This window comes from Sebastes umbrosus, chromosome 1 (genome assembly GCF_015220745.1).
Source record: "Sebastes umbrosus isolate fSebUmb1 chromosome 1, fSebUmb1.pri, whole genome shotgun sequence".
Lineage (NCBI taxonomy): Eukaryota > Metazoa > Chordata > Actinopteri > Perciformes > Sebastidae > Sebastes > Sebastes umbrosus.
This window is the reverse complement of record NC_051269.1, coordinates 7421926-7448652: the sequence shown is the minus strand read 5'-3', so window position 1 is coordinate 7448652 and position 26727 is coordinate 7421926. Positions and strand designations below refer to the sequence as shown.

General features: G+C 39.2%; 1 long non-coding RNA gene across 1 annotated transcript; it reads left to right on the top strand.

Annotated features, from left to right (window-relative positions):
* LOC119498038 lies at positions 1–24830 on the top strand. The gene is made up of 3 exons (XR_005209037.1): positions 1–14; positions 3884–3891; positions 24612–24830. It is a non-coding gene; the product is annotated as an uncharacterized LOC119498038 (long non-coding RNA).
* Positions 24831–26727: the final 1897 nt, after the last annotated feature.

Genomic DNA, 26727 nt, shown 5'->3' with positions numbered 1-26727 from the left:
CAGCTGATGTCATGGTGTGTGTGTTGGACCGCAGCCGTCTAAAACAGGTGAAGCTGCACCGTTTCCCTGGTTACCACAACTTCCTGTCAAAGTCAGGCAACAAGAAACAAACATGCCTTGAAATCTTACAGAAAGAGAGCACGGCTTTAGAGTGGTTCGGTGTTTCTGCAGCCAGCAGCGTCTAAGAAAAGAAAGAAAGAAAGAAAGAACCTGAGACAAACTGTGGACGGGGTGAGAAAGTGGGAGCAACAGGGACAAAGAGAAAGAGGGAGCAGGAAGGAGATGAAAGAGAGGCGTGGAGAATGAAAAGAGGCCTGCAGTCTTATTTTACTGTCAGAAAAAAAAGAGTAAAGGAGAGGAGAGGGAGAAAAGCTGTTTGAGGAATTCCATTCAGCCATTTTTAAGAAGCCGTGGGAATTTCTCGGAAAATCCTCCTCTGGAGGCAGCAGTGGGAGAGAAAAACACCAGAGGAGGAATGGTATGCTTTGAGGGTCATTTCACCCATATCTTGAAAAAATAATCTATGAATACAAAGCAAAGAACAATAAGAATAGAGTAAAACAATAAACATAATATGCACATAATAGCAACAACAGAAGATAAATTTAATCAAACGTCAGCGAGAAGAGGTGAGTCTGCAGCAGCGACTTCAATGATTCTGTGGTCTGAGCAGTTTTAATATGATAAAGTAAACTGTTCCAGAGATTAGGGGCAGCAACCGCAAAGGCTCGGTCGCCTCTGTTTTTAAGTGTAATGGCATGTACTTACCGACCGCATGAGCGGCACTGAGCTGATGCGTGTTTCACGTGTGTATCGTCCACACCGGCAGCGTTTCTGCTGCTGCTGCTGTCAGCCCTTTCTTTCTATATAGAGTTTGCCTTTCATAATGGCTATTTCATATAATTATAAATATCATTTATATTTATTTAAGACAGAAAAAGGTTATGAAGCGTGTGGTAATTTGTAAATAATAGTAATAATCCACAATTAAAACCCTGTACTATATTTATTCATGGGGCTCTGCAAGTCACTGCATGTTCTACAACACTGTCATGCAAATATTTCAGAATAAAAGCCTTGTGTTAACAAATAAAGGAATTATGTCCACAGAAAAAAGGGCTTTTATTTTGAAATGAAAGTAGGAAGTGTTGATTTAAAAATAAATCTTTACTTTTTTTTTACTGTTAAAAGATCACTTTAACTGTCTGTTGCTGCTAAGAACAATATTTCAGCCAACATTTTTAACAAAAGGTCGTTCTTGAGAAGTTTAAAGGACCAAGAATCAGAGTCACCGAACAGGTCAGGTCGTCCAAACGTAATGATCTCAGTCTTATTTTCATTAAGATTGAGGAAGTTTAGATCCATCATGTAAACAGTTAAACAAAGGCTGCAATGAATCTTCGTTTTTATGGGCAAATAGACGTCATCGGCAAAACAATGAAAAGGAACATTATGTTTCTTAAACATGGAGCCCAAGAAACAGCAACATGTCCAAGTTCATGTTTGCTGGATGTCTTTTCTTTTATGGTGCAAGAACATAATGCTTTCTTCAGTGTGTGTCTTTTAAACAGGTGAGTATCAGGTGCATGTAATCAGAGCCAATCAAACCCTGGCATAGAAACAGAGCACATAGAACAGCTCTCAGAAAATGTAAAAACTGCTCCCTTACTTTATCTCAAGATGAAGTTATAGGGGACATACGAAGCTTTACAATCCTCTTTATTTCATTAGTCACAGAAAATATGTACAATTTCAAAATCTGCTTCTGGATGTGAAGCATGAACGAGCCCCAGCTGAGCTGGAAGGTACCCCGCGGAGCGATGTTTTTATGAGGCAGTCCTGTTCTGCATCTCATTTATGAGGACATGACGACACGTGCAAAAGATGAAAACGACTCAAATTAATTAAAAAAATCAGCTGTGTGAATATTTTATGAGGCAGGAAACCCGTTAAACATTTTTTTGTTTAGCAAACAATAACTCTGTTTGACAAAACAATCTCACCACGACGTCCTTTTAGTAGCTATTCTGTAGCTTTCTATCATGTGACACAATCTAAAATCAGTTAACTTTAACACAGTGATGAGGGAAACTTTTTTCTTAAGATGTTGTTTGAGCATGAGAAATTAGGATGTTCTGATTATAACTTTTGTTTAAACACATTTTGTCACAAGAACATTTGTCTCTCTTTAAAGACCTGTTTCATCCCATTTTCATGGAGGATGGAACCTGCCAAAATAAAAAATAAAGGAATATATGATTCGATAAATCAATAAAAAATTTCATTAAATGTATCAAAAATAATATTAAAATAAAATAATTAATTGATAAAATATGACATAAATTGATATTTCTATTTTAATTTGCTTCTTTAGTTATCTATCTTTGTATTAATTTACGTATTTATTTACCCTTCTGTTTAATTTTCCCTTTTATTTAATGTTAATTTATAGTAATTTTTAAATGTATTTATTTATTTTTGCATTTATATTTTATTTATTTGTTATTTATTTTTAAATGCATGTATTTATTTATTTAATATGGATTTTTGTTTTTATTTCTGCACAATTTTCCCTTTGCATATCAGCCCTTATTTATTTCTTTTCTTTACACATTTCTTTTTATATTGTTTAATGTATTTCTGCCTCATTATGCAAATGATGATAAACAAAGAAGCAAATTAAAATAGAAATATCAATGTAGCAAAAATAATATTAAACATAATTGTAGCCATTAATTAATTGATAAAATGTGACATAAATTGATATTTATGTTTTCATTTGCTTCTTTATTTATCTCTGTATTAATTCCCTTATTTATTTACTCTTCTGTTTAATTTTTCCTTTTATTTATTAATTTTTAAATGTGTTTATTTGCATTTATTTTTTATTCATTCATTTATTTATTTTTGTATTTATTTTTTATTAATTTTATATTTATTTTTAAATGTATTGTTTTACACATTTCTTGATGCATTTCTGCCTCATTATGAAAATGATGATAAATAAAAAAGCAAATTAAAACAGAAATATAAATTTATGTCACATATGATCAATTAATTAATGGCTAAATTTATTTTTAATATTATTTTTGCTACATTTAATGACATATTTATTTATTTATCTATCGAGTCATTTATTTATTTATTCATTTATTTTTTTGAGTTTGGCATGTTGCGTCCTCCATATATTTTAACTGCGCGCATCATCACCTGACAGATATGAAGACCTCCTACGTTCAAAGTACAACTCAACTCGTCTCTTTCCCAGAGGTGTTGCATTACTGCGGGGGGGGGTTCTCAAAATTACCCAGCAGCCATCACACCAGCTTGATTTAATGAGTTGAGGGTCTCAGGGTGAGAGGAAAATATTTCAAATATGATCTCCACAGCATGAAAAACGACCCAATCCCCTTTTAACTGAACAACAGACCGGCTCCATGTTCAGCTGTCAAAGTGTCAAAACAACACCAAGGGAGGGCCGAGGGTGGGAAAGAAAGAAAGAAAGAAAGAAAGAATGAAAGAAAGAACATGTAGAGAGGATGTGTGGTTTGGGTCTGACACCGGTGTCATATAATCTTGATTTAAAGGTGGAGCTCCCTCAACAATAACAGGAAATCAGTAACTTTTTTTTCAAACACCAAAGTATGTCACATTACAATTTTCAACCACATAAAAAGAAGCATAAAAAATGGTCCGTGTTTCTGAGAACTTTCATGGCGACATAATGACGACTGCTCTTAAATAATACAGCGATACTCATAACATACAACCCACCAGTTAAATCCTACTATAAACTATAAACCAGCTCCTACTCTGTGTACATCAGTGCTGTCTGAACAAATCTACTATGAGAATAAAGTGTGACATCATGTGACACCCACAGCACACACTGTACAACACACAGGGACAAATCAGTTCAGCGCACAGCAGCCAGGATTCACCGACCCAGCGAGTCAGAAAGACTTAAAGTTGATTCACTTGATTTCTTTGGCATATTTTATGGCGTTTTCACACCTGTAGTTTGTTTGCTCTGGTCCGAATCAGGGACCAGATTGTTACCATGCTGCATATTGCCTCGAGTTTGGTTTGTGTTCACACGGCAGCATTTACAAGCGGACCAACATTTTGGTGTGCAAAGAAACTGCTCTCTAATTGGTCAGAATTTCCATGCTGGAAAACTCCCGGAAGTAAACAAAGAAGAGCAGACTTACAAAACGCAACAATGGAGGGAAAACTACTTGATCTCGGCCCTGGTCATCTTTTTTGTTTTTTACCTCAGCAATTTTTCACTCAAGGCAAACGATACAGTTTGAAAATGAGGCGTGGCTGCGACTGGAAAACAATGTATTGATGCACTGGAGTCGCTGAAGGCGCATATCAAGTTGTACGGAGGAGGAGGAGGAGGCGTGCATTAACCCTCCTAAACTGTGACATGCTCATCAGCGTTACACCTTAATCCAAAAAGGCGCAATGCTTCTCCAGTTGGGTCGGATCGAGGTCGGATCATGTTCACAAACGCAGCGTACCGAACCGTACCCGATAGGAAATAACTACATGGTTGGGCTTAAACTACTTCGTTAGAACAGTGAAAATGACACTGAACGTTGTGAACACGGGACACAAACGAACAGCTGATTGTAACGCGGCTTACGGGACACGAACAGCGGTCTCCTGGATGAAAGTTCTGTGTTTGTTGGACCCTACACCTCCCCTCCCACCCACCCGCTGTATCACACTTTTTATTCTACGCCACTAGTTCCGAGCGTAGCATATTTATGCGGATGCGTTTACACATCAGTCAGTACAGACTACAAGGCGTACAAATAACACGGCAAAAGCAAGAGCAAGAGCAGCATTCTTATTGCACGTTAAATGCTTTGTGAATTATCGTGTCATTCATACGCCTTTTCGTGTGACCATGCACGTAAACTCGGGACTTTCACCCAGGAGACCGCTGCTTATTTCACATGTGAAACCAAGTCAGCATTTTACTTATTTTACCGTAGTTCTTACATAACTTCCAGATTTTAGTAATGCCATTTGCTTAACAAACGTACTAATCATACACAAACCACTATTCCTAAACCTAACCTAGTAGTTTCGTTGCGTAACTAAACGTAATTAAACCTAAAAACTAAGCAAACCTACGTTTATTTTGAAAAGAGACTGTATGCATGTAACGAGCGGAAACTTGACACGCCGTCCCTGACACGTCCAAAACTGACACTAGAGGGGAACCTATAGTTTAATAGTAGGTCCACTGACCAAACATCTCTATCTGACGAGTTGGGAGTGAGAACGTGTTGAACCATTGCAAGTACAACAATAGTCCATTTTTATTTATTTAACCTTTATTTAACCTTTATTTAAGCAGGAGTAAAAAAAACTCAGTGTGATTAAAAATCTCTTTTCCAAGAGCGTCCTGGCCAAGATAAACAGCAGCGCGATTACACGGTCGCAGACATAAAACAAACATTACAATTGAAAAACGAAAACAAAGAGCAAATTACAGAATCACAAGGTAACGAAAAAGACACTCATCCGCATTCAAAACATCAGCAGCCGAGCACAGAACAATGGAAGTATATCTATAAACCTATTTGCTCTTGTTTGTTAAAGAGGAATCTTTGAGTGATTTTTTAACTGTTTCAGAGTCGATAGTTAGAGGCCATCATCAGTGCTGTTTTAGTTTCTTTATGATGCCCTTCACCCCCCTTCCTCACCACACACATGCACAGCCCATTAACCCCCCCATACAGTACCATTACACCCTGTGTGGAAAAACAGCAAAAACAGCAGTCTAAGAAAAACAGAGAGAGAGTGATAGAGAGAGAGAGAACATGCTGAGTAAACATCAGTCCTGTAGATGAATGAGACTTCCCCCGGTGTGTTGTTCCAGTGTTTGGTCTGACGGAGACAGAGAGGATGAATGGATAAGTGTGGTCTGATGGAGACAGAGAGGATGAATGGATGAGTGTGGTATGACGGAGACAGAAAGGATGAATGGATGAGTGTGGTCTGACGGAGACAGAGAGGATGAATGGATGAGTGTGGTCTGACGGAGACAGAGAGGATGAATGGATGAGTGTGGTCTGACGGAGACAGAGAGGATGAATGGATGAGTGTGAGAAAAAGAGAGAAGTTAACGAGGTAGAGTAGAGTAGAGTAGAGTCAGTGGAGTTATTTCAGGCGTCCAGTGTTTTAAATGTCCTCTTTGGTTTTGGGAGACAGATGCTGTTGTTTGTCTTGTCGGGACAAAACGAATCAAAGCTTTTATTTTTTTGTCAAACCTCTTCATTGTTTTTTTGCACATATATTAATAATATAAATGATTGGCAGTAGTTCTGGCAATGGTCTGTGGTTATCAAGCATAAAAAAACACTTCAACCCATTCCCGTCTGCATCAGCATGCATCCGTTCTGTCAGGTCACAGATCTTATTCCCGGTTCAGACTACACGTTATCAGCCCGATTACAGCCCGACGCGACCGTCGTAGGGTGTTGACTCATAGTAGACGACAACCGAGGCCGCGCCTGGGACGCCTCACGACGTCTCACGACGTCTCACGACGTCTCACGACGTCTCGACGGAAAGTCTAGCATGTTTGATTTTTTTTTTTGGGCTTTCCACGACGTGAATTTGACTGGCTGAGCACAGACGCACACAGCTGTAAACAGAAGCACATGGCTACATATTATGCAGAATGATGTCATCAGACCTTCCCGCCTTGCAGTAGGATATTCAACCTAGGTTGTGTCGCAGTAAAAAACACCACCGCCGTTGCGTCTTTGCGCATGGAGCATCCCGTTGCCCGTCCGCTTTCGCTTCTCCCTGTGAATTATGTTTTTATTGTTTTCCCCTGGAGCCTCGTGGGCCCCTTTACATGGTCTAGCCCGTATATTAAGACGGCGGTGCTGGGAGAGTGTGTATTGGCGGAACAGGGGACCGATGTGTAGCCTGTCATGTGTCGCGGCCAAGTCACGACAAGAATTTATGACTCTCAATCGTCTAATCTGACGTAGTGACCATCGTAACCGTCAAAAATATCGTGTAGTCTGATCCTGGCATAAAAGAAGTTCTGGGATGTGACGATGTTGGTGGAGGAATATCTGCTCACAGGCTGCAGCTAAAGAGGGACACACGTAGGTCAAAGGTCAACAGAGAGTTAAAGATCTGCTCACACAAGCACAGTCACAGCTTTAGAGGATGGACTCAGCAGAGCAGCAGAGCATCTCTTAGTGTCTTTGTGTGCGAGTGAGCTTACAACCAAACCTCTCTGTCAAAGTATTCAACTTAATCACTTTATATTTTTAGCTATTTTTAGTTTCGCCAGATGTTGAAACTAAAAAAAAACACGAAAGAAACACACTACCTAAAATGCTTCAGTCACTGATCCAATAGGATGACTTGTTTCCTAATAAAACACAGTCTTTATCTGTTTATTTTTTACAACTGTTTGATCTGATTGACGTGTAGCCAGATCTCAGCTATTAGCTGCTAATGTTTTTCCTTACAGGTGTTTCTCCACACTATGGTGAAGATAAAGAAGCTCTTCATCCAACAGCTGTTTTAACGATTCCTCGCTGTAATATTTATAATGTAACATTCAAACTGACTTAACATGAAGCTGACAAACACATAATTATACTGAGTTATGGAATTATTTTTCTCCTCATTTCCAATTCGGTGTCAAATTCATATTCATTTTTCTTTCACTTCCTCTCATCTTCTCTCTCTCTCTCTCTCTCTCTCTCTCTATCTCTCTCTCTCTCTCTCTCTTCTTTTATTCTCTCCTTAATCTCTTCATGTCTGAATGTCTTTTGTTTTTAAATCTCATTACCGCCTCAATGACCCTCAGTGACCTTTGGTGGGATGGGGTCATGACCTGCTGTGTGTGTGTGTGTGTGTGTGTGTGTTTTGGGAGTTAACACGGAGGTCAGAAGGTCGAGCAGCGCTAAAGATGCAGCTCATAACTGTGCACGTGCCACACAGCAATAACAAAAACAGGATTCCGCATATTGTGTGTGAGAAGTGAACTTTTTTTTAATTAGTCTTTTATAAGACAACAAAGAAGGAGGCAAAGAAATGCAGCTACAAAGAAAAAGATCCAGGCGACAAACTTCGGCAATTTGATTAAACTTCTAAAGTTTAAGCTTTTATCCAACTCACAATTTTTATTTCTTTTTAAAGTTTAAATATTTATTTTATTCTGTACACATATGTATTTCTTTCCTTTCCTTTCTTTTCCTTTCTTCAGACTTCCTTTCCCTTTCTCCTCCTCTGCTCACTTGATGATGAAGAAGAAATCATCTATTCATTCATTGACGTGTGTCTTTATCAACTGGAACCAAAAAATGTTTGATTATTTTTCCTATGCTTTTATTTGTCTTTCCTGCAGTCTTTTTGTCGCCTCGTTTGAACACAATGTACCTTCCTTGTATTGTGGTTAAAAAAAATGTGATTTATCTTGCCAATATCCGATGACTCAGCGTGATGTAAGCCTGTTTTGTTTCGACTGAATGAATAAAGAAACACAGAGGGTGGATCCGGTTCGCCAGCCTTCCCGTAAGTTAATCTAATTTTTTTTTATCAGTGCCATGAGAAGAGGAAGAAGCCTGTTAGTCACTCTGATATTAAATTACGCAGCAGCTTGAAACACGTCCAATTCAAACAGCCCTGGCGTTCCTTTCCAGCCAATCACGGCATTCCTCGCCGCCCACGGAATTCCTCTCCGCCAATGAAGAGCGAGCGTTGACTGACACAAACGGTATTCCATTCATTCCTGAGCGCTGAGCGTTAAACGGGCAGTTTGGGTGTTTCCTCTTTTTTTTTCTCTCCCTCTCTCTCATCTGTCCATCCCTCCCTCGCTCTTTCCACTGTGTGTCTGTGTGTGTGTGTGTGTGTGTCTGGGGGGGGGAGGATGTGGAATGTGTGGTGGGATGTGAGCAACTTCCTGTTTTTAGTTGTAATGTACATCTCTGTTAGGTTTCACATTGAGAGTGTGTGAGAGAGAGAGAGAGAGAGAGATAGAGAGAGAGAGCAAGCGAGAGAGAGAGAGAGAGAGAGAAAGAGAGAGAGAGAGAGAGAGAGAGTGGAGATGAGAACAATGGAGGCGAATGAGAAGCAACGTGTGGCCAAAAGTAAGCGGACACCCAAACATTCCTGCCTTGTGTGATGGTTGGACGTGTCGTTATGAAACCCATGAGCATTTACCTGCTGCTATAGCAGCCTCCAATGTCCTGGTCTTCCACCAGACGTTGGAACCTGGTTTAAGGGGTTTATTCCCATTCAGCCATAAGAGCATCAGTGAGGTTCAACACTGACGTTGGTAGGTGTGTAACGATTCATCTACTACATCCATGTATCGCTTTATATTCCTAAAATCCATTTGCAAGGTAAATAATCTATTCTATCGCTACTAAGAATTTGCACCTTCTTAGGGAAGCTAATTTTGAAAAATGTTCTTAACCGATAACCAACCCTCGTTTACCGATTATTAACCGTTAACCGACAAGATTAGTGCGTCTCATGCAGCGGTGCGCCAGCTGCAGTGTATGAGCACAACAGACAACTGAGTCTCCAGTTCACCCGTCTGGGAGAGTTACTGTAGCAGCCACGGTGCTGCGTTCACTGTCTCCAGTCCACCGTCCGGGAGCGTTAGCAGCACATTTAGTTTAGTTTAGCAGGTTGTCAGCTGTGTCTGCCCGAATTAACGATAGCAATCCTCCGACAAACATTGTGTGTGTTTGTGCTATGTTAGCATCAGCAGCTCTGCTGGTAGCTTCGTGCTCGCCGCCGCCACACACATGGGCTCTGTCAGCACGGCGTAACTTCAGCGAGTGTCCGACAGACCGTGTGTGTGTGTGGCCAAATTCATGTATCTGTAACGCCAGCTCAGACTGTCTTAAGGTGGACCAGCTTTTCTCCTTAAAGTGACGAGTTTTGCTCAGCTTTTTGATTAATTATTAACATTTCTTTTAACCGTTTTAACCGATAACGTTAATCGGGTAAAATGCTTAATGTTGGTTAACGGTTAAACGGTTAGTTATTAACATCCCTACACCTTGTATATAAGCACGACAAACATTAGATGGAGGAGCCGGTCAGCAGAGTTTCACTTTGGTGGCGTTACGTGACGAGGTGCTATCAATCCACTTGACGAGGAGCGGCTTCGCCCATAGGTGCTTTCCCCGTGCGTTTTTTTATTCAGAGAAAATGACCTTTTCCCCCGTCATGATATCAACGTGCACGCAGCATCGGCCTCATGTATCCAGCCGGAAAGCAGACGGTCCGCCAGGCGAAAGTATCATGGGAGTAAAGCAAAAAACAAAACAGAAAATCAACTAACGTTAGTCTAACATAGTTTTAAAATGTGTTTCTGTATGTTTTCATGTATGAAAAAAAAACCAAATGAACACTGTCGGTGGACTACTTCATTACTGTAAGTGAACTATTTAAACAGCGTTTGTAGAGGAATGAGTGTTTGATCACTAACCACTTCAAACCAGTAAAAACAGTCCCAGACTAAGTACTATGTAGACATCTCTGTCCGATGACTCACTCTCTCTGACACACATTCAGTGTAACAAAGAAAGAGAAAGTTGGACTTGAACTGTCAACTGAATGTCTTTGTATCTCTTCCATGTTTGTATTTGTTTGCTCAGAGCGGCTGAATAAAGTGTGACCGCGTCAAAAGGAAAACGCCGCTTTACAACACCAACATTTGTTTTTTAATGAATGACCATTTAATCATTCATAAATAGCCGAAGCCAAAACCAATTAATAGTTTTATAATGTTCAGCTAAATCTTTCCCTCTATCAAATATCACATGTACTAGATACGTATTACAGGATGGACGAAGTCATAATAATAATGATACATTGGATCATGGATCACTTTCTGAATGTGTTTAGTGACCTTTGACCTGAAACAGTTTGGGTTAATTGAGGTGTTTTGCATCCACAATGTAGAGACTGTAACTGCTGCTCTGATGAAGACAGATGAAAGTGTTTACACCACAATTCAAACAGTCACAGTTTTGCCTGAAGTGGGTCAAAGGTCAAGTTCAAACGGTCTCTCTTTGCAACGTCGCCAGAGGCCATGCTGAAGTGTGTAAATGTGTGTGTGTGAAGCACAAACACACGCAGACTAAACAGCCAGATTATTATCATGTAAATGATTTCAACGCTACATCATCGCCGTCAGCCTGCTAGCTGTTAGCGGAGGAAGCTAACGACTGTGTGAGAGAGAGAGAGTGTTTGTTTTACAGAGGCCATGTATGTAAATACATCCGCTCTGTGGAAAGGGCCTGTTAAATGGATGGTTACACACACACACACACACACAAACACACACGCACGCACACACACACACACACACACGCTCGCACACACACACACGCACACACAGACTGCTGATCACACTAAACCCCCTCAGGACTCTCAGGGAAAATGTTTGTATATGTGAGTGTGTGTGTGTGTTGGTGGAGGAAGTACTCAGATCCTTTATAAAAGTGGTAATACCACATTCAAAATTAGAGTTTCAGAGACTTTGTTCCTGCTTTCTGGTGACTTTTAAAGAAGTTTCATTCATTAAAGATTCATTAATTTGTTTGCCCCTGCATGAGTATTTCTTTCTCTTCATTCTCTCCATTTCTCTCTCCAATCCAAATGTATTCATAAAGCACATTTAAAAACAGCAAAAGTTGACGAAGTGCTGTACAATTAAACATAAAAACAACACAATACAACACTTTAAAACCAACAGGACATTGAAGTAATAAAAAGCATTAAGACCAATAGGAAAGGAACTCACTGAAGGCTCTTTCAGACTCAACGCGACAACGGAACCACTGCGCTCTGAAACACGTTATTTCCAAAGGCTAGCGACGGCTTTTTGCTCCGTCGAGCAAAGCTCAACTTGGGCGCGAGCATACAGTATATACACTGATCAGTCATAACATTATGACCAGCTGCCTAATATTCAGTAGGTCCCCCTTTTGCCGCCAAAACAGCCCTGACCCGTCGAGGCATGGACTCCACTAGACCTCTAAAGGTCTGCTGTGGTATTTGACACCAAGCCGTCAGCAGCAGATCCTATAAGTCCTGTAAGTTGCGAGGTGGGGCCTCCGTGGATCGGACTTGTTTGTCCGGCACATCCCACAGATGCTCGATTGGATTAAGATCTGGAGAATTTGGAGTCCGAGTCAACACCTCCAACTTGCTGCCGTCCACATGATGTAAAAGAAAACGTGATTCATCAGACCGGACCACCTTCTTCCATCGCTCCGTGGTCCAGTTCTGATGCTCACGTGCCCATTGTAGGCGCTTTTGGCGGTGGACAAGGGTCAGCACTGGCACCCTGACCGGTTTGCGGCTACGCAGCCCCATACGCAACAAACTGCTCCTCACTGTGTGTTCTGACACCTTCAGAACCAACATTAACTTTTTCATCAGTTTGAGCTCCAGCAGCTCTTCTATTGGATCAGACAACACAGGCCAGCCTTTGCTCCCCACGTGCATCAATGAGCCTCGGGTCTGACCCTGTCGCCGGTTCACCGCTTTTCCTTCCTTGGACCACTTTTGGTAGATCCTGACCACTGCAGACCGGGAACATCCCACAAGAGCTGCAGTTCTGGAGACGCTCTGACCCAGTTGTCTAGCTATCACTATTTGGCCCTCGTCAGAGTCGTTCACATCCTTCCAACACAAAGTTCAAAGTTCAAAATGTTCACTTGCTGTTTAATATATCCCCTCCACTGCCGGGTGCCATTGTAATGAGATAATCCATGTTATTAGCCAACTTGACTAGAAACGTTTGGCCAAATAGGAGACTGACCATAAACAGTTATGTGTATTCCTGAAGTCTATCAATTTATGTTTTAGCCTATTATTAGTAGAATATTAATGCATACAAATTTTCCGCAACACTACGTGCACACATCCCTGCTGGCCATCTCTAAACATCCCTTTGCCATCCCAGTTAAAAATTCCCAGAACTGCAACTGTTAACAAATTGATTTTCATTTTTTTCGGGCACTTGAATCCTGATGTGGATGTGAATAAAATCCAATTGATATGTGCAACAGTATTTATTGACCAAAGACTTTGGTGCTCGTGGTGGAGTAAAGCCTGCAGAGGGGTGAAGGAAACTGTAAGATTAAATCTCCTGAACGTCCTCGAGGTAATGGGGGAAATAGCAAGAAATAACACAAAGGAGTCCCATCTTCAATTAAACATATCTAAAACCAAAGATATTGATTTTAGAAGACCTGCCCACACACATGAAGTAATTTCCGTCAAGAGTCAGACAGTGGAATGAGTGCAAACGTATAAATATCTCGGGACAATTATTGACTCAAAGCTCAATTTTAAATCTAATTGTGAAGCCATGTGCAGAAAGGGGAACCAGCGTCTGTTCTGCTTGAGGAGACCACGATGACTTTATTTTAACGGGCTTTTATTGAATCTTGTCTTTTTCTCTGGAAACTTATCTTTAAAGAACAGAAATGCTCAGAATCAGTTTGTGAAATGGTCTAGTAGGCTGACTGGTGAGTCACAGCTGAACCCAGGGTCCCTGTACACCAGACAGTTACAGAAGATAACCGACTCCATTTTAAATGATGACTCTCATCATTTGCACAGTGAATTTCAGCTTCTTCCTTCTGGACGGAGGTTTAGTGTCCCGAGATGTAGAACAAAGCAGCCGTCACTCAGATGAACAAGTTGTAGCAACACTGTGCAGATGCTATAGAACAGGAGTCTCCAACCTTTTTTCCTCTGAGAGCTAATTTGACAAAATGAAAGTGTCCGAGAGCGACTCATAACACCAAGTTGTACATCGCCAATAGCAGACAACATTTCTGACTTACTTTATGATCCTTTAATAACATTCAGCCACCGCAGTAATTGCCCCTATTACATTCCCGCCATGGACAAAGAGCTTTTTATGTTTCGTTAGGATGTGTGCCACTAAACGAAACCTCTGTTGCTGCGTTGGCATTCTTCTTGTTAAACAGAGGCTGTTTTTTGTTACTGTATTTTAAACGTCGTTTTCAGCTCCTTTACCTTCTCTGTTCGTAGACTGGAGACCGGAGACCGGAGAGATTGGATAGACATTTAAACAGGTTTGTAAAATGAATTTGTCTTATCAAATGGTGCCTTCATGGGAAACTGGTGAGCTCGTGTTTACAACACGGGAAGTCGTGTACACGATATGTTTGGCGTTAAGTCGTGAAGAACACCGCTGCTAAGCAACGGCAATATTAAGGTTACTGTTGGCGTCTAGAAGCCACAGAGGCTAACAGTTTAGCAAGCTAGCAAGTAGGTAATATAATGCAGTAAATGCAAAGACATAATGACCGTTGGGAATATCAATATTTTCCTCAGCCCTATTATACAATTACGAAGAAAAATAATATAACCTACGACTAAAACTACAAAATATTAACTTCCATTTCTGACAACGTCAACAAACACGTCACAACTCGTGAACTCGGAGCTTCCAGAAACTTTCCACTTATGAGGAGGGGTGTTCATAGGGACTCTTCTGGTGAACACGGTAAACACGAAACCCATTTGAAGGCACCAAAATTCATGTACATATTCTGTGCACCGTTAGCGAGCCACTCAGAAGGTCGCTCGCACAAACCACGATCGGTCGCTTGCGATGATAAAAAATGCTCCACTGATCACTAAAACCACAAATATACAATGAATTAAATATGAATATATAAATAAATAAGCAAGCGTTGCTTCTATAGCAGGGGTCACCAACAAGTAGCTTGCGAGCTACTTGAGCCACTCAGAAACGGGTAGCTCGCTCGCTACCGGTAGCTACTGGTAGCTGGCAAGCTACTTGTTGGAGACCCCTACCGGTAGCTTACTACTTGTGCTACTTGTTTCTACTTGTTGGAAACCCCTTCTATAGAAGCAACGATTGCTTGTTTATTTATATATCCATATTTAATTCATTGTATTTTAGTGGTTTTAGTGATCAGTGGAGCATTTCTTATCATGTTTGTCTGTGTCTGTAAAATGTGTCACCATGGATACCTTGTCCTTTTTTACTGCAAACCAAATTTCCCAATAGGTACAAATAAAGTAACCTGAACCTGAACCTGAGGTCACTCTGAGGTCACATGGACTTTTGTCTGACCTCTGCCACCTCCGACCTTTGACCTCCTAACCACAGACTTTTGTCATCGAGGAACTGAATCCTGTAGTTCTCCCTAACTGACACACAACTCAAAGACTTTCCTGTTACAGCCTGTTGAGCAACCGTTCACTGTGTACACCATGTACAGCATGTGTGTGTGTCCTCTGGCTGGGAGCCCATCCAAACACAAGCCTCAAGTGTGAGGAGTTGGCACAGCAGACGCCAAGTTTGACTTTCTCTGTAGATATTATAATACTTCGGGGAATTACATGAACTGGACGCATTGTTTCAGCTCTAATAAATCTGGACGGTTATCCAGAGAGACGTTTACAGTGGAAACTGGCTGAATGCAAATACTGTGTTGGCACAGTAAGACTGTATTTTTCCTGGATAATATGTTTGAAAGGAGCCCTTTACATTACCGTAAGAGTGTTGCATTATGGGTTTTCGTAGCCTTAATGATGCTGGGCTGTAAGTCTGTTTATTGTGTTTATGAGTCCCAGTTTGACCTGCAGGAGTTTCTTACAGCTCATGTTCTGTGTGTTTTATATTAGGGCTGTCAATTGATTGAAATACTCAATAGCGATTAATCGCACATTTTTTATCTGTTCTAAATGTACCTTAAAGGGAGATTTGTCAAGTATTTAAAACTCTTATCAACATGGGAGTGGGCAAATATGCTGCTTTATGCAAATGTATGTATATATTTATATTTATATCCTCACAGGTACTGCATTTAGCATAAAAAATATGCTCAAATTATAACATGGCAAACTGCAGGGTTAGGGTTAGAGGAGGAGGGGGACAGATAATGCACACAGCGCACGTTAATAGACTGAGCTACTTTTAATTCTGCACACCACAAACAGCTCTACTCTGCACCTTTATAGACTGGTTTTACTGTATTCTACAAACATGTACAGCTTTATTCTGTACTTTAGTCTATTTTTAAAAAACTCTCTACCTCAGTTCTTATCCCGCATTATATTCCATATTTTACATTTCTTAATCCCCTGGTCTCTAATGTATATCTCCTGTATTTTATTATCCAGCATTATATCACTTTTTGCACTACAATCACATTTTTAATAGTCCCGTATGTCAGTTGTTACTTTGCACTATATTCATTTTTAACAGTTTTCTTCATCTCCTGGTATTTTTATATCTGGTATATATGTAGTTTATATATACTTTGTACTTTGTACTACTTATTGCCTTTTTACTAATATGTTTTGCACTATGGAACTGTGATGCTGGGAACTTTAATTTCCCCTCGGGATCAATAAAGTTACTATCTATCTATCTATCTATCTATCTATCTAAATATAACATTTTGACCTGATGATGGCGTTAGAGGAAAAGTCAGAGGATCACCGGAGTCAGTAGGATTCATCCACTGGGGACCATGGACGTCTGTACTAAGTTTCATCTTAATCCCTCTAATAGTTATTTAATAGATATTTCAGTCCGGACCAAAATGGTGGAAAGACACATGGTTGTGTTTCTGCTGTTAAAACGGTGGTTTCATAGAAAGTCTGCGGTTTCTATGGTTACCAGGTAGCATTTATGACCTGTGATTAGATCAGTATTTATTACTGATGTCGTCGTCTGACATCGGGAACAGAAAGGTGTGTCAGCGAACTCTTTGTTCTGTTGCCTGAAGCGAGCCGCTGCCGATCAGATATCAGATCAGTTCATCAGGTTACTTCACTCCTCATAATGATTTATAGTTGAGTAGGGTTCAACAAGTTGATACTGCAACACCAGACGAATGTCGTGCACCACCAGGTGGCCTTGTATCCTGCAAAATTACATTCCCATATGACTAAACTGCGTTCTCATTGACGTTACGAGTGACACATAGGGTCACAGTTTTAAACAGTTTTAAAGACGTGGTAAACATTGTAAATTTAAACAAAACAAAACAAAAAATGCAACAAAACTACTTTGTTAGATTTAGTAAAATAAAACACCGTAATAAAATAAGTGAACGTTGCGCATCCTCGACTGATTTCATACTGTGTTTTCCAATAATTTCATACTCAGAGTAATTGTGTTTATTTAATTCTCTTTGTCAGGTTGAGGGTTCACTCTGCTTCACTAAATCATAATATATACAATTTCAGATTACCGAGCTTTTCATCAGTTTGCTCCATCAATCAATCAATCAAACTTTATTTATATAGCACCTTTCAAACAAGTCAAATGCAATTCAAAGAGCTGGACAGACGACTGACAAAAATATGGTGTTTAATAATGGATTTAGAGAATAATGCACACCAAAACAACCAATATAAAAGTTCATTGAATAAGGAAGCAATAAGAGATGGATATTTAAGATGATAAAAGATAAATAAAATACAAGGAAATAATAATAAAAATAAAAATAAATAAATAAAAAGCATGGAACTACACAAAAAAAGCAGATTGTATTAAAATAATACAAATTTTAATAAAATAAAATAGAATAAAAGAGATAATAATGATCAGCAATAAAATGTTGATTAAATAAAATACAGTAAAATAAACTCTATAATGATGATGATAAATAAAATAAATATTGAAATTAAAAAAACATAAAATTATAAAATTATAAAACACCATATAAAAGTCAGACTAAATAGATGGGTTTTTAGTTTACGTTTAAATGTATCAATATTTTCTGCTCCTCTCAGTTCCTCTGGAAGGTCGTTCCAGTGGCTGAAAGCAGCATGTTTTTGCTTCTGCTTTGTGGAACAACTAAAAGAGAAGAAGCGGAGGATCTGAGGAGCTTTCCTGCTTCATAAACCAAAAGCATTTCTACAAGGTTCCATGTTGTCCTTAACAATCTTTAAAGGTATTGGAAAAAATAGGAGAAGAAACATAACCAGACAAAGCTGAACCAAACACACTTCTCTCTCTGTAGTCTTCGTGTGGTATCTGTGAAACCTGAATTTGTAGTTACATTTTTGAGCAGAAGCATGGTGAGTCCTGCAGAGCACCCTTAAGACGAGGATTAAATCTGGTTTTATAGAGATGATCGGAAAAAAACAAGTCCTGGAAATGTCAGCAGGAGCAACAGAGCTTCAACACACACACACACACACACACGCGCACACACGCACACACGCACACACACACACACACACACACACACACACACACACACAAACACACGCAAACACACTTAACCACATTCCCTGGAAAGTTATTAGAGGACTCAGGCGTATGTGGGTTCTTAGAAAGAGTGTGTGATGTTATATAACCTCCTCTTGGCTGTGAGTCAGGACACTGTGTTACTGTCTGGACCACAGCAGCTGCTCAACATTTGGTCGTAGAAGTCAGTGAATCAAGTTTCAGGTCACGGTATAATGTTGTTGGTCCAGGCCCAGGATATCACAACAAATATTAATTTCCATCAAAGTTGGTGCAGACAGTTTATGATCCACAGATGGGATGAATCCTACTGACTTGTTTGTATCTAGTTGCATGAGCTGGTCAGTTTGTTCATTACTAGCATGGCGGAATACTCTTGCTCTTGCAACGGCCTTTACTCCGGTCTCTGCCAAAACTTCACTACATCGCTTGCAATTGATCCAAAACGCGGCTGCTGGACTGATCACTGGTACAAGGAGATTTTAGCACATCACTCCGGTTTTAGCTGAACTTCACTGGCTGCATGTCAAATTTAGAATTGATTTTAAGACTGTATTGTTAACTTTTAAAGCTCTGCAAGGTTTGGCACCAAGCTACCTCACTGAAATCCTTACACCCTACGTGCCACCATGTAACCTGAGGTCCTCTGACTTGGCCTTACTGGTTGTACCCTGCAGGTCTAGGCTGGCGACTAAGAGAGACAGGGCCTTTGCCATCAATGCCACGAGACTCTAGAAGAGTCTACCTCAGGACCTCAGGTTAGCCAGCTCTATAAACAATTTTAAATCTCTTTTAAAAAAAAACATTTTTATAAAAAGGCTTTTTTAAATCCATAAGGAAACAGCTTGGTGCACCTTTTCCACAACTTACATTGTCCTCTTTTGGCATATGTCTTGTAACTTATTGTTTTGAAAGGTGCCTTACAAATAAAGTTTATTATTATTGTTATTATTGTTAAACCAGCACCGTCTCCCACAAAATTACATTCCCATACAACTTAACTGCATCACCAATATACTCTTTGAGGGAAACGTATTTTCTCCCAGATTACGGTTGTAGCTTTAAACAGTTTTAAACAGTTTTAAACACGTGATAAATGTTGTAAATTGAAACAAAACAAAACAAAACGAAAACACAACAAAACTACTTGGTTAGGTTTAGTAAAAAAAGCAAAACATCATGGTTTGGCTTAAAAAGACTTAAAAACAAAACGAAAACGCAAGAAATGACTACGTTTCAAACAGTACACGAACACCGCTCTCTTGGAGGAAAGTCCAGTGTTTGTTGGATCCACCCAGCAGTGGACTTTCTTGCTTGTTATATCCGTTATTATTCAATAATATATTTATACAACGTATTTTCATTCACGGTCACTTGATATACTACGTCCCTTGCTCTGCACGTAACTCGTTGTACTACGTCACTCGCTGCGGCCGTCTGCAGACTTGCAAAGGTATTTCTGATAAAAGACGTAATCCACTTCAAAATACTTTTCCTTCCAAATGTAATTGAGAATGCAATTTAGCCGTAAATTACAGATTGGCTTAGTCTGTGTGCAAAACACCGAATTATGTTCAATGACAATATTTGTTTACGTTAGAAGTCTTGCTTTCCACAATATCTGAGCATGACAACTACAGTGTATTTAAGGTTAGGAAAAGATCAAGGGTACATTTAGAAAATGGAAAACATTAATTACATATATTATATTTCCCATTAATTTTGTTTGTTTGTCGACCCTGTGTTGACGTAAATGTCATGCTGTCAACTTCGGGAACCAGTTAACGGCTGGAATTTGCAACTCTGTCAAACGAGATCAATTTCCTGGTGATAAATGTTCTTGGAAGACAGCCTCTGAATCTGGATACAGTTTATGTCTTTTTTCATCAATCCCATCAATCAAAGTAAAATAATTTCTAACGAAATTGAAGTTACAGTTGGTACAACATAAGCGGTTCCTGCAATACTATATGTAGATTTTTAACAATTTTTACATCTTAAATTCCAGCAGAAAACCCACAAAAGCACCTCAGTATATGATAATCAATTAGTGTGACAAATAATTTAGTCTAAGAATCCTCTGAAGTATTATAACCCCTCAGCAAAAAACAAAATCCTACCATAAATAACACTGCAAATTGATGATTAAAGGATCCTTCAGATATTTCAAATTAATGTGCAATCATTAAAAGCAATCCAATTTGTTAATTGGAATATCTGCCTATATGCAAACACGTAGTCTTCAGGTGTAAATTATTCTAAGTGATTGTTGTGTCATAATGCATAAGGCTTATTCTTTTATAAAACTATTTCATTTGAGTTTAAAGCCCTTAAAAAAACACACACAGTGTTTTAATTTAGTTTATTTATATTACATTTATATATTTAAATTTAGTTTTCAACACATGTAATGTTTCTGTCCAGTTAGAGAAATTCAAAAAGTATTTAGAGCTTTAAGCGTCAGGAACAGAGATGATTTCTCTGCTTGTGACTTCAGTGTCGAGTGTCGCTGATAAAAAACTACAGAAATGCTAAAAAGTTACTTTCATAATTGAAAAAATGAAAAGGTTGAATGAGTTGGTGTTCTCTCTATCTGAGTTATGAGCGCATCATCGAGTGGTGAAAACTCCATGCCGTCACCTCGCGCCCACTTTATGAAACCTTCCTGTCGACACTTTAAACGTCTGTCAGCTGCTGAGCTCGAGGTGTTTTCCTGAAAGGTCACTGATCAAAGTGACAAAAACAAATGGACCAAAAGGGGGAAATTTTCCACTCAAGTGACCTTTCCGCCTCCAGATGTTTATCTAAAAAAAAAAAAATTACTGTAATTCCTCCTCCTCACATTCTTGACAAAAACATTTGAATAAGATTTGCATATCTGTAAACTTGCCCTAAGGATGTAAACTAGCAGAGATCCTGAGACAGCTGGAAACAGCACAATGATAAAAACATGAATCAAGAATTTCTAGAACAACTTCTGTGTTTAATGTTTGTGTGAAAACATAACCGATTTCCTCTACGGAGATCTTCTGAGTTTCTGTCCTGCGTTCACACCTGGACGACATCCTGAAAAGTTTCTTTATAAACTGAAACTCTGTTTAATTTCTACTTTTTAACGTATCACTTTATATTCTTTCATGTGATTTTTCAGGAGCAAACGACCAGTTAAAGTTTTTGAAGTGATGTAATTTATCATTTTTGAGATATGCCTACTTTTATTTTGTAGAACTTTACATTTCACAGGAATCACTCCAAAGCATTTATTTAACACCTGCGTCAGTTAATTTGCAGATTAATTTTAGATTTTTTAGAGTTTATAAAATGACAAGACATGTATATTTGGTGTAAAGTTGGGACCATGACAAACACGATAGAAAATTCTGCATCATATTACTCACACTTATGAAGTCTATCTCATACTTACACTCGCAAAATAAGATTTTTGTGAAATAAGTTGTGAGCACATCATTGACATATCATCACCTTGTAAGTTGACTTGTTAGCAAACAGCTGCTCATTTACACATCCAGCAGTTAGCTACATTATCCTTCATTAGGAGTCTTTGTGTTTGTGTCACCTGATGAATGTCAGTCCAATATTCTCTCTCTTTTAGCTCTGTTTTTGGTCTCCACCACCTCCTGAGGGAGATATGTCTCTTTAGCTGCTAAATGCTCCACTATGATCACCAGCTAGTCTCTAACTGATGTCTGCTGTTTGCTGCTAAGCAGGTAGTGTACCATGGGTTTATCACAGCTTTTTCTCTGAAAACAACGCTATGAGAGCAGTGAGAGTGAAACCAAAACAGTAAAGTTGTGGCCGGACAGATAAACAATGAGCTGGATGTCACTGTAAAGTTCCGTTAAGCCAAGGGAGATTTATAATTCTCAGAATCATATTTATTTGATGTGCACATACAAGGAAGTTGACTCCGTTCTTTGCATTTCTTTTGATTTACTTACACAGAAATAGAAATAACAGCTATAGGGACAAGGACAACCATGCTGGACAATTAAAGGTAAAGAATAGGTAGGCTTTTTGGTTTTCATTTATATGCCAGGTTGTGACTGTAAACTGGTCACGGTTATGTTTAGGCAACAAAATCACTTAGGTTTAGGAAAAACATCATGGTTGGGCTTAAAATGACTATGTAAAGGTAAAATATGTACGGAAACAACGTAACATAAGTACGGAAAATACATCACTAGCGCAACTTCGAAATTAGTCAACAACACTTTGGGACACGAACACCGGTCTCCTGGTTTGAAGGCCTGTGTTTGTTGGACCCATCCACCATCAGCAGTCTCTCTCACTTTTTATTCTACGTCACTAGCTCTGAGCGTAGCATTTTCAAATGTGCTGCGTTTACATTGCAGTCTGTACAGACTACATGGCGTACAAATGAAACGCCAAAAGAAAGAAGAACGGCCTTGTTATTGCGCGCAAAATGACTTAATTTGCCAGCCCGGTCTCATGGGAAGGCGTATAAATAGCACGACATTACACGTACATTCCGCGTGTCACGAGTACATATTTTTGCGTTTTTGCGTTTTATTTGTACGCCGCTTTTCGCATGATATTGGTACGTCACATAAATGTTCGTGGTTATATTCAGGCAACAAAACCACTTAGTTAGGTTATAGAAAAACATCATGTTTGGGCTTACAATGAGTACCTAAACTAAGTAAAATACGTACGAAAACAACGTAACAAAACTACAAAAACCATGTCACAAACATCACAGAAAAACACGTGACAATCATCACTAATGTGCCTTACAAAACAAAACACGGGTCTCAAACAGGGGTGTCCTGGTTCGGTGTTTGTTGGACCCATCCACTTCCCGACCCGCCCACCATAAGTGATCTTTCTCTCTTTTTATTTTACATCACTAACTCTGAGTGTAGCAGATTCACACGGCTGCGTTTACATTGCAGTCAGTACAGACTACATGGCGTACAAATTAAACAGCAAAAGCAACAAAGGTGTTGTTACTGCACACAAAATGACTTACAAAATACCGTGTCATTCATACGCCATTCAGGGAGACCATCTTGGGTCAACATATTATGATATCTTCACAGGAAATTACTTAGTTTGGTTTAGTAAAAGATGGTGTTTTGGGTTAAAATAACTACGGAAGTGACGTTACTTAAGTGCAGAAGTTACGTGTCTTCTGGTTTCACACGGGACATGAACAGCGGTCTCCTGGTGAAACTCTGGTGTTTTTAGACCCAAACATCAACCCCGACTTCCTCCCTACGTGGCGTTTGTTGCTCTTTATACTTCCTGGTTTGACGATAACGTGAATTAAAATGATTTTGCGAGGTATTAAAGTGCATTACTTTTCGTAGGTGTAGCTATGAACAGAGTATGAGAACAGGTTGAACATTTTTGAAGTTCTCACATCAACCTCTCAGTGATGTCTCAACACGTTTGGTGGCTTCCAAACAGACATACAGAACATAAAAAATCCTGGGAATTGCTCAAGAAACTTGGTATTCAAATTCCCTGTCGCCGCAGGATCAATATTTGAATGGCATTTGCATGTGAAACCGGCCGTGGGCGACCATCATGGTTTTTTGCATCTGAGCTATGAGGCAAGCGAGACGTTAGAACATTCCTGTTGGGGCAACGCTTATCTCTGGTATCGCCTATCTGCTGACAGCGTTGACAGGAGGCGTGGACTGCAGCGGCGGGGTTGAGGAGGCTCTGTTTATACAGTCCTCTGTTCACTTAAACCAGTTCACAATCACATCAGAAATCACTGTCACAACTTATGTTCTGCATACCTGCTTTAAATGTGCAGGAAATGGTGCAGCAACACACTGTGAAGCATACAAAAGACTGTAATGTTGGAAGTTTAACTGTTTTATCCGCTTTAGATTCCTGCCTTCTGATCCATTATTTGACTTTTTTATGGAAGAGCAGTAATACGTGTCCACTTTGTCTCAACCTGTCTCATGTAGTTGGTGGTGTCCTACATTTCCCATAATGACTTTCGCCCAAACCTGAAATAGAGAGCTGAAGGGAAAGTGTAAATTATGGGTTCTATTTTAAAGTGTCATCAACTGGTTCAGACACAAAAAGAGAGGACAAAAGGTACCATAATTTATTAAAGGTCCCATATTATACTCATTTTCAAGTTCATACTTGTATTTTGTGTTTTTACTAGAACATGTTAGATGCTATAATATTAAAAAAAAACTTTATTTTCCTCATACTGTCTGCATGAATATGCCTGTATTTACACTCTACTTGAAACGCTCTGTTTTAGTGCATTTCAACAGAATTGCAATGGAACTGTCGCGGTTATGTTTAGGCAACCGGAAATAAACTGGGACACAATTAGAATGTTTACGTTTAAAACTGTGAAATGGTCTAAATATTGTACATTTGTGACATCACAAAATTACGGAAATCCTGATGGCTTTTTTCAAACGTTTCTGAATACGGGCTGTGTGTATTTCTCCATGGATTGAGCTTTTCAATACTTTCACAGTATTAATATAGCACTTAAACCTGCTTTATAATAAAAAAATACATAAACATCTCACTTTTTTACAATATTAGATCTTTAAAAAATATTAGTAAACATTAACAATTCTCTCCCAAATCCAAAAACTAGAGTGCTAACACTCAAACTTGTGATGTCACAGGGTATAAAGTGTGGAGCTGCTCACCTTTTTCTGTTTTTTCATCCTGTGACAATAAAGATTGTTTTTCTCTTGAATGAGCAAGTTCAGTAATTTATAATTTTCTGTCACTTTTCACTAAAATCCAAGAAAGAATATTTTGAATTTAAAAAAAAAAAAAAAGATTAGATTTGGAAACAACCAGCATTGTTTGAATTTAAATTATTCACCAACCAATCAGTGAGCAGGCCCACTCTCTGAGAAGAATCTGATTGGTTGACAGATACAGGCTGTGTGACAGGGACCACCGTGACTTTCAGAATAAATGTCGTCTAGTTTTAACTCAGACAAATGCCGTAAATGATTAAACACAACAGTCACTTTGTGACTCTGCTCATTCTGGGAGACGTAATGACTCAAACACACAAAGAGCTTCAGCAGCTGCTTTCAGCCTCACAGGAAAAAAAGAGTCACCATTAACCTCCGCTTCCCATTCAAGAGGGTATTTATGGTGCACCGAATGAAGAGCAAGCACTTTGCATGAAGACAAGCGTCCACATCATCTACCTTACTTCACAACGCTTTGATCCATTTGGTTTGTTCAGTTAATATCATCATTTACGATCAGCTAGACCCTAATTTTGCTCATTAACAAACATTTCCACAAGTCCGGGCTGCATTTATTATCCTCAGTTTTTTTTAAGGACACGTTTAGTTTTGCCTGATTTCCCTGAGTGAAAATTAGATAATGTCATGATTGTATCTGAGCCTGTGGTGGAGGTACAGTGTGAGGAACAAAAGCAAAAGTGCATTGAGATCTACACTCTGTCTTTGGGTGCTTTCAGGTCCCGGTTTTAATAGTGACTTTGAGTCAAGAGCATTTCATACTTCATAGTTTCTGAATGACGGAGCGCTCACACTTCTGAAGATAGCGGTATCAGCGTCGGTTAGACAAAGTGTTTCCGTTGTAGAGGAATGAGTCACTGAATACTAAACCAGGCTACACCAGGAAACCATCTATATTTGTTAGAGAGAGTCTGTTAAAAGGTAAGTTAATGAACACCATAAGCACACAGCAGCATCTCTTAGTGTCTTTGTGTGGGAGTGAATGGGAGAACTGGATTTAAACTGGGAACACTGCTGCTTAATTAATCCTTTCTTTTTTTTTTACAACCAAACCTTCCTGTCTCAGTATTCAACTTAATCACTTTAGAAAGAGAGAAAAAGCTGCTTCTTCACCAGTTAAAATTCAAATGAAACACTAAAAAAGCTTGTTACTTGTTGGCTAATAAAATATATACTGACTAGGGGTCTAACATTCATCTACTACATCGATTTATATTCCTACGATCCAACTACATCGATAGGTACTCTGCAAAGTTGTCCTTCACGGGGGACGTAGATCGATATAAAATCAATTTGCAAAGTAAATAATCGATTGTATCGATACTAAGAATTTGCACCTTGTATTTAAGCACGACAAACGTTATATGGACGTATTTTTAGCACTTTTAATAGTAAAGAAATGTTACTCCGGTTCACTCTCCCTTGCGCCAGCAGCGCCAATCTCAGAAAGACGACAACAAAACGAAGCAGGCTGATGGCGAGCAAGAGCCAGACGAGAGAGAGATTTTCTGTTCGAGGTCTAGCGTGTGGAAACATTTTGGCTTTTGCAAAAAAGATAGATGTCCTGGATGAATCGCTCGCTGTTTGCAGAATATGTAAAGGTCAGATAAAATACAACAGCAACACGACCAATCTGTCCACGCACCTACTGAGATGCCATGGGATTGCTGACACCAA